The sequence below is a fragment of the Carassius carassius genome, chromosome 43, assembly GCF_963082965.1.
Source record: "Carassius carassius chromosome 43, fCarCar2.1, whole genome shotgun sequence".
NCBI lineage: Eukaryota > Metazoa > Chordata > Actinopteri > Cypriniformes > Cyprinidae > Carassius > Carassius carassius.
Genome location: NC_081797.1, coordinates 26,033,175 through 26,040,674, shown reverse-complemented (window position 1 = coordinate 26,040,674; position 7,500 = coordinate 26,033,175). Strand labels below are relative to the sequence as shown.

At 37.6% G+C, this 7,500-nt stretch overlaps 10 non-coding genes across 10 annotated transcripts; all 10 read left to right on the top strand.

The window, feature by feature from the left end:
- The first annotated feature begins 145 nt into the window (after positions 1 to 145).
- Positions 146 to 264, top strand: LOC132125722 (5S ribosomal RNA). The gene has a single exon (XR_009427110.1). It is a non-coding gene; the product is annotated as a 5S ribosomal RNA (ribosomal RNA).
- Positions 265 to 493: 229 nt separating this feature from the next.
- On the top strand, positions 494 to 612 carry LOC132125696 (5S ribosomal RNA). The gene has a single exon (XR_009427086.1). It is a non-coding gene; the product is annotated as a 5S ribosomal RNA (ribosomal RNA).
- A 233-nt stretch (positions 613 to 845) lies between these two features.
- Positions 846 to 964, top strand: LOC132125744 (5S ribosomal RNA). The gene has a single exon (XR_009427131.1). It is a non-coding gene; the product is annotated as a 5S ribosomal RNA (ribosomal RNA).
- A 232-nt stretch (positions 965 to 1,196) lies between these two features.
- LOC132125832 (5S ribosomal RNA) lies at positions 1,197 to 1,315 on the top strand. Its single transcript, XR_009427215.1, has one exon. It is a non-coding gene; the product is annotated as a 5S ribosomal RNA (ribosomal RNA).
- Positions 1,316 to 1,558: 243 nt separating this feature from the next.
- Positions 1,559 to 1,677, top strand: LOC132125732 (5S ribosomal RNA). The gene has a single exon (XR_009427120.1). It is a non-coding gene; the product is annotated as a 5S ribosomal RNA (ribosomal RNA).
- Positions 1,678 to 1,913: 236 nt separating this feature from the next.
- On the top strand, positions 1,914 to 2,032 carry LOC132125874 (5S ribosomal RNA). The gene has a single exon (XR_009427254.1). It is a non-coding gene; the product is annotated as a 5S ribosomal RNA (ribosomal RNA).
- A 245-nt stretch (positions 2,033 to 2,277) lies between these two features.
- LOC132125658 (5S ribosomal RNA) lies at positions 2,278 to 2,396 on the top strand. Its single transcript, XR_009427051.1, has one exon. It is a non-coding gene; the product is annotated as a 5S ribosomal RNA (ribosomal RNA).
- A 234-nt stretch (positions 2,397 to 2,630) lies between these two features.
- Positions 2,631 to 2,749, top strand: LOC132125719 (5S ribosomal RNA). The gene has a single exon (XR_009427108.1). It is a non-coding gene; the product is annotated as a 5S ribosomal RNA (ribosomal RNA).
- A 243-nt stretch (positions 2,750 to 2,992) lies between these two features.
- LOC132125657 (5S ribosomal RNA) lies at positions 2,993 to 3,111 on the top strand. Its single transcript, XR_009427050.1, has one exon. It is a non-coding gene; the product is annotated as a 5S ribosomal RNA (ribosomal RNA).
- Positions 3,112 to 3,354: 243 nt separating this feature from the next.
- Positions 3,355 to 3,473, top strand: LOC132125656 (5S ribosomal RNA). Its single transcript, XR_009427049.1, has one exon. It is a non-coding gene; the product is annotated as a 5S ribosomal RNA (ribosomal RNA).
- The last annotated feature ends 4,027 nt before the right edge of the window (positions 3,474 to 7,500 follow it).

Here is a 7,500-nt window from a genome sequence, read left to right as displayed (position 1 = left end):
TTGGTACCGGTTACTACTTGGATGGTAGACTGCCTGGGAATAATTCCAGGTGCTGTAAGCTTTTGGGTTTTCTTCCCTACTTATATAATGTACTGGAGATTAGAGTGGCTGATCTTTAAATAGCCCTCTCTTTGCAGCAGTTTTCGCTTACGGCCATACCAACCTGGCTATGCCCGATCTCGTCTGATCTCGGAAGCTAAGCAGGTTTGGGCCTGGTTAGTACTTGGATGGGAGACCGCCTGGGAATACCAGGAGCTGTAAGCTTTTTGGAAATTTTTCACTAATTATATAATAATCTTGCAAAAAAAAAAAAAAGAGTCAATGCCCGATCTCCGAATCTTAGCATGTTTGGTACCGGTTACTACTTGGATGGTAGACTGCCTGGGAATAATTCCAGGTGCTGTAAGCTTTTGGGTTTTCTTCCCTACTTATATAATGTACTGGAGATTAGAGTGGCTGATCTTTAAATAGCCCTCTCTTTGCAGCAGTTTTCGCTTACGGCCAAACCAACCTGGCTATGCCCGATCTCGTCTGATCTCGGAAGCTAAGCAGGTTTGGGCCTGGTTAGTACTTGGATGGGAGACCGCCTGGGAATACCAGGTGCTGTAAGCTTTTTGGAAATTTTTCACAAATTATATAATAATCTTGCAAAAAAAAAAAAAAAAAAGAGTCAATGCCCGATCTCCGAATCTTAGCATGTTTGGTACCGGTTACTACTTGGATGGTAGACTGCCTGGGAATAATTCCAGGTGCTGTAAGCTTTTGGGTTTTCTTCCCTACTTATATAATGTACTGGAGATTAGAGTGGCTGATCTTTAAATAGCCCTCTCTTTGCAGCAGTTTTCGCTTACGGCCATACCAACCTGGCTATGCCCGATCTCGTCTGATCTCGGAAGCTAAGCAGGTTTGGGCCTGGTTAGTACTTGGATGGGAGACCGCCTGGGAATACCAGGTGCTGTAAGCTTTTTGGAAATTTTTCACAAATTATATAATAATCTTGCAAAAAAAAAAAAAAAAAGAGTCAATGCCCGATCTCCGAATCTTAGCATGTTTGGTACCGGTTACTACTTGGATGGTAGACTGCCTGGGAATAATTCCAGGTGCTGTAAGCTTTTGGGTTTTCTTCCCTACTTATATAATGTACTGGAGATTAGAGTGGCTGATCTTTAAATAGCCCTCTCATTGCAGCAGTTTTCGCTTACGGCCATACCAACCTGGCTATGCCCGATCTCGTCTGATCTCGGAAGCTAAGCAGGTTTGGGCCTGGTTAGTACTTGGATTGGAGACCGCCTGGGAATACCAGGTGCTGTAAGCTTTTTGGAAATTTTTCACTAATTATATAATAATCTTGCAAAAAAAAAAAAAAAAAAAAAAAAAAAAGAGTCAATGCTCGATCTCCGAATCTTAGCATGTTTGGTACTGGTTACTACTTGGATGGTAGACTGCCTGGGAATAATTCCAGGTGCTGTAAGCTTTTGGGTTTTCTTCCCGACTTATATAATGTACTGGAGATTAGAGTGGCTGATCTTTAAATAGCCCTCTCTTTGCAGCAGTTTTCGCTTACGGCCATACCAACCTGGCTATGCCCGATCTCGTCTGATCTCGGAAGCTAAGCAGGTTTGGGCCTGGTTAGTACTTGGATGGGAGACCGCCTGGGAATACCAGGTGCTGTAAGCTTTTTGGAAATTTTTCACAAATTATATAATAATCTTGCAAAAAAAAAAAAAAAAAAAAAGAGTCAATGCCCGTTCTCCGAATCTTAGCATGTTTGGTACCGGTTACTACTTGGATGGTAGACTGCCTGGGAATAATTCCAGGTGATGTAAGCTTTTGGGTTTTCTTCCCTACTTATATAATGTACTGGAGATTAGAGTGGCTGATCTTTAAATAGCCCTCTCTTTGCAGCAGATTTCGCTTACGGCCATACCAACCTGGCTATGCCCGATCTCGTCTGATCTCGGAAGCTAAGCAGGTTTGGGCCTGGTTAGTACTTGGATGGGAGACCGCCTGGGAATACCAAGAGCTGTAAGCTTTTTGGAAATTTTTCACTAATTATATAATAATCTTGCAAAAAAAAAAAAAAAAAAAAAAAAAAAAAAGAGTCAATGCCCGATCTCCGAATCTTAGCATGTTTGGTACCGGTTACTACTTGGATGGTAGACTGCCTGGGAATAATTCCAGGTGCTGTAAGCTTTTGGGTTTTATTCCCTACTTATATAATGTACTGGAGATTAGAGTGGCTGATCTTTAAATAGCCCTCTCTTTGCAGCAGTTTTCGCTTACGGCCATACCAACCTGGCTATGCCCGATCTCGTCTGATCTCGGAAGCTAAGCGGGTTTGGGCCTGGTTAGTACTTGGATGGGAGACCGCCTGGGAATACCAGGTGCTGTAAGCTTTTTGGAAATTTTTCACTAATTATATAATAATCTTGCAAAAAAAAAAAAAAAAAAAGAGTCAATGCCCGATCTCCGAATCTTAGCATGTTTGGTACCGGTTACTACTTGGATGGTAGACTGCCTGGGAATAATTCCAGGTGATGTAAGCTTTTGGGTTTTCTTCCCTACTTATATAATGTACTGGAGATTAGAGTGGCTGATCTTTAAATAGCCCTCTCTTTGCAGCAGATTTCGCTTACGGCCATACCAACCTGGCTATGCCCGATCTCGTCTGATCTCGGAAGCTAAGCAGGTTTGGGCCTGGTTAGTACTTGGATGGGAGACCGCCTGGGAATACCAGGAGCTGTAAGCTTTTTGGAAATTTTTCACTAATTATATAATAATCTTGCAAAAAAAAAAAAAAAAAAAAAAAAAAAAGAGTCAATGCCCGATCTCCGAATCTTAGCATGTTTGGTACTGGTTACTACTTGGATGGTAGACTGCCTGGGAATAATTCCAGGTGCTGTAAGCTTTTGGGTTTTCTTCCCGACTTATATAATGTACTGGAGATTAGAGTGGCTGATCTTTAAATAGCCCTCTCTTTGCAGCAGTTTTCGCTTACGGCCATACCAACCTGGCTATGCCCGATCTCGTCTGATCTCGGAAGCTAAGCGGGTTTGGGCCTGGTTAGTACTTGGATGGGAGACCGCCTGGGAATACCAGGTGCTGTAAGCTTTTTGGAAATTTTTCACTAATTATATAATAATCTTGCAAAAAAAAAAAAAAAAAAAAAAAAAAAAGAGTCAATGCCCGATCTCCGAATCTTAGCATGTTTGGTACTGGTTACTACTTGGATGGTAGACTGCCTGGGAATAATTCCAGGTGCTGTAAGCTTTTGGGTTTTCTTCCCGACTTATATAATGTACTGGAGATTAGAGTGGCTGATCTTTAAATAGCCCTCTCTTTGCAGCAGTTTTCGCTTACGGCCATACCAACCTGGCTATGCCCGATCTCGTCTGATCTCGGAAGCTAAGCGGGTTTGGGCCTGGTTAGTACTTGGATGGGAGACCGCCTGGGAATACCAGGTGCTGTAAGCTTTTTGGAAATTTTTCACTAATTATATAATAATCTTGCAAAAAAAAAAAAAAAAAAAAAAAAAAAGAGTCAATGCCCGATCTCCGAATCTTAGCATGTTTGGTACTGGTTACTACTTGGATGGTAGACTGCCTGGGAATAATTCCAGGTGCTGTAAGCTTTTGGGTTTTCTTCCCGACTTATATAATGTACTGGAGATTAGAGTGGCTGATCTTTAAATAGCCCTCTCTTTGCAGCAGTTTTCGCTTACGGCCATACCAACCTGTGCACCCCTGTTCATTGTAGTGGTACAACCCAGGAAGTGCAAGTGTGTGTGGAAAGGACGGAAGCTAACTCTAGAATTGTTTGTTTGTTAATTTTTTTGATTTAAGACTGAATTGAAACAGGATTTTTTCTTTATCTATTTAATAAGTCTTAAACCACGAACCAGCAGCTTCATGCTGTCTGGGGAGTGGTTTTTTTTTTTTTTTTTTTCAGAATGAGTGAACTGGATCAACTGCTTGTTTCACAACTAGCAACGAATTTGAAACAAACTAATGCAATTGAACAAGGAAAAGGATTAAGACAAGGAGAAGGGATGATGGCAAAAGAAATGAAGAAACAAAGGATCTATTCAAAAGAAGCTACATCAATAATTGACATCAGTAAAGTGCTTAATGGAGGAGCGGAGGACATAATTAGAGCAATAAAGGAAAAAGTGAGCGTGGAAAAAATTCTTGCGGTAAGACCAAAGACTAATAAACAATATGAAGTGACTTTTGAAACGGAGGAAGTTTGTGATGGACTGTTAAATGGTTTGCAAATTAAAGGACAAATATGTGATGTTAAAAAACTCCAGGACAGAGAATTTGTAGTCTCGTTCATGCATCTGCCTGTGTATCTAGATGATGATGACATAACCTTGAAATTGGAAGGATGGGGAGTTACTCCCATAACAGAGATAAGGAGGAGGTTTTATCCAGGAACAGAGATAGAGGATGGGACAAGATTTGTTAAGGTCAAGTTCCCAAAGGAGGTGGCATCATTGCCATACAGTACAAGGTTTGAGACAACTGAAGGTTCACAGTACTTCAGGATAATACACAGTAGGCAGGTCAAAACTTGTAGATTGTGTTTAAGTCCAGAACATATCATCAAAGACTGTCCTGAGTTTAAATGTTTTAAATGCAATGATCAAGGACATTTCTCAAGAGACTGTACAGCGATTGAATGTTCAGACTGTGGCAAACCTCTTAATATATGTGAATGCTGGATGGACGGTAATGAGAAGCAATCAGAGGAGCATCAAAGTATGGATAGGCAGGTGCAAGAGGAGATTGTAGACGATGGAAAACAAACAACAAGAGCAAATAGAATATATGGAAAATCAGAAGTTGAAGGACCAAAGTCACCAGGACGGAGAAGTAGACAGAATGGAGGATGATAAAGCGGATGGAGAGGAACAGAATGGTGCAACTGACAAGGAAGTAAATGATGAAGAGGAGAGCGACGAGGTGGAGGAACTGGATATGGAACAACAGGAGGCAAGAAAAGAAAGAGAAAAGGTTGGAAAAATGATAAGAAGAAAATCAATGAAGGTAAAGCCATATCTTAATGTTGCTAGAAAGAAAAAGATGACTGAAATAGATAAAAAGAAGTTGGGATTGATACAAGAACAAGATTGTGAGAGAGACTAAAGATGAGTGGTTTTAAATGTTTATTTTTTATTGGAATGGTTTTAAACTTTGTGAGTTTAAATGCAAGAGGTTTAATGAGTGTTAAGAAATTTGAGATGGTAAAAGAACTATGCAAAAAACTGGATATTATAATTTTACAAGAAACAAACTGGAAAGATGAAATGATTGAGGATGTGAAAAAAAGATGGAAAGGACAAATGTTTTATAATAATGGTGATGGAAGGTTAGGAAGGGGGGTAGCCATTTTAATAAAGGAAAATGTTGAAATTAATTCATATGAAGTCTATAATGACAAAAAAGGCAAATGTGTTGGGATTAATATTAGGAAAGATGATCATGAATTTGTGATAATTAATTTGCATGCGCCCACTCAAGAGGGAGAAAAAAATATTTTTTTTGAGGGATTAAGAATTGTAATAAAGAAATATAAAAATGTCATTTTAGTTGGGGATTTTAATACTGTTTTTAGTAAGATGGACATGGCAGATGGGATGGTTTTTAGAACAGATGTGGGAAGGAAAGAGTTAAAAGAAATGATGGAGGAGAGAAATTTGATAGATGTTTGGAGGGAAAACCATGAAAGGAAAAGAGACTTTTCCCGAAGACAACTGGTTGGGAATTTTATGTGTCAGACAAGAATCGATTTTATTTTAAGTGAAAGGGATATGGAATATTTTTTGGGGGACATTTGTTATGAGGATACCAGCTTGAGTGATCACAAAATGCTGTTATGGAATATTGATTTTAGTAAAGAAAAAAAGGGCCTGGAGTGTGGATACTAAATTCAGAAATTTTGACAAGTGAAAGTTATAGAATAGGAATTGAGGAAATATTAGATAAAGAGAAAGAGGACGGAATGTACTTTGAAGATAAACGCTTATGGTGGCAAAATGTAAAGTATGAAATAAAAAAATATTCTATAAACTATAGCAAAATGGTACAGAAAGTTAAAAAAGCAAAGGAGCTGGAAATAAGGAAAAAACTCAGAGAAGAGTCAATTAAAAGTGAAGTAAACATAAAACAGATAATACTTTTGGAGGAAGAGTTGCGGAAAATTGAGGAAGAAAAGTGTAAAGGAGCAATTATAAGGAGTAAGGCAAAAAACACAATTGCAGGAGAAAAATGTACAAAATTTTTCTTTAATTTGGAAAAAAGTAGAGGCAAGGCAAAGTTAATAAAAGAATTACAAAATAAAAAAGGAGAAATAGTGAAAGATATAAGTGGAATTTTAATAGAGGTGAAAGACTATTATGAGGGGCTTTTTGAAACAAAAGGAATCGACGAAAAAGAGAAAAATCAGTTATTAGAGAGTGTTACAGCTAAAGTAAGTAGAGAAGATAAAGAGGAATGTGATAAAGAAATTAGTGAAGAGGAAATTGTACAAGCTATCAATAGTTTAAAAGGAAACAAAAGCCCGGGGACAGATGGGATAGTAAATGAATTTTATAAAGTTTTTAAAGAGAAGATAAGTGGGATTTTAAAGGAAGTATATAAAGAGATTTTTAATAAAAGAGAATTGGATCAGAGGATGAGTATAGGGTTGATGAAATTAATTTATAAAAGGAAAGGAAGTAAAAATAATTTGAGTAATTTTAGGCCAATAACAATGTTAAACACAGATTTAAAAATACTATCTAAAATTCTTGCAAACAGAATGAAAAATATTTTACCCAAAATTATAGTGACTAATCAGGCATATGGTGTAAGAGGGAGAGATATTGCTGATATAACGAGTAGTGTAAGAGACATAATAAGCTATTTAAATGAATGTTGTAAATTTAGATTTTGAAAAGGCTTTTGATAGGGTAGAACATGATTTTTTATTTGCGATTTTAGAACGTTTTGGGTTTGGAAAAAATTTTAACGAATGGATAAAAATTTTATATAATAACGTAATGACAAGAGTGATGTGTAATGGTTTCTTAACGGAACCTTTTAGAATAACAAGGTCAATAAGGCAAGGATGTCCACTCTCTGCACAGATATATACTTTGGTAGCAGAACCTTTAGGTTTAATGATTAAGAAAGATAAAAGCATTCAAGGTATTAAAATAGAAGAAGGTAAAGAAGAGAAAAAGATATTCCAATATGCAGACGACACAACACTGATTTTAAAAGACTTAGAAAGTATGAAGGAAGTAATGAGAAATGTAGAGAGGTATGGTAAAGGTACAGGTGCAAGAGTTAATGAAGAAAAAACTGTGTACATGAAGTTTGGAAAGGTATTAAATTTAGGAGGAGTTTTTAATTTTGAGGAGGTGAAGGAAACAAAAATTTTGGGTGTGACTTTAGGAAAAGACGAGAAAGGGGCAAGAGAAAGAATGTTTGAAAAGTTGTTGGGGGAAATGGAAAG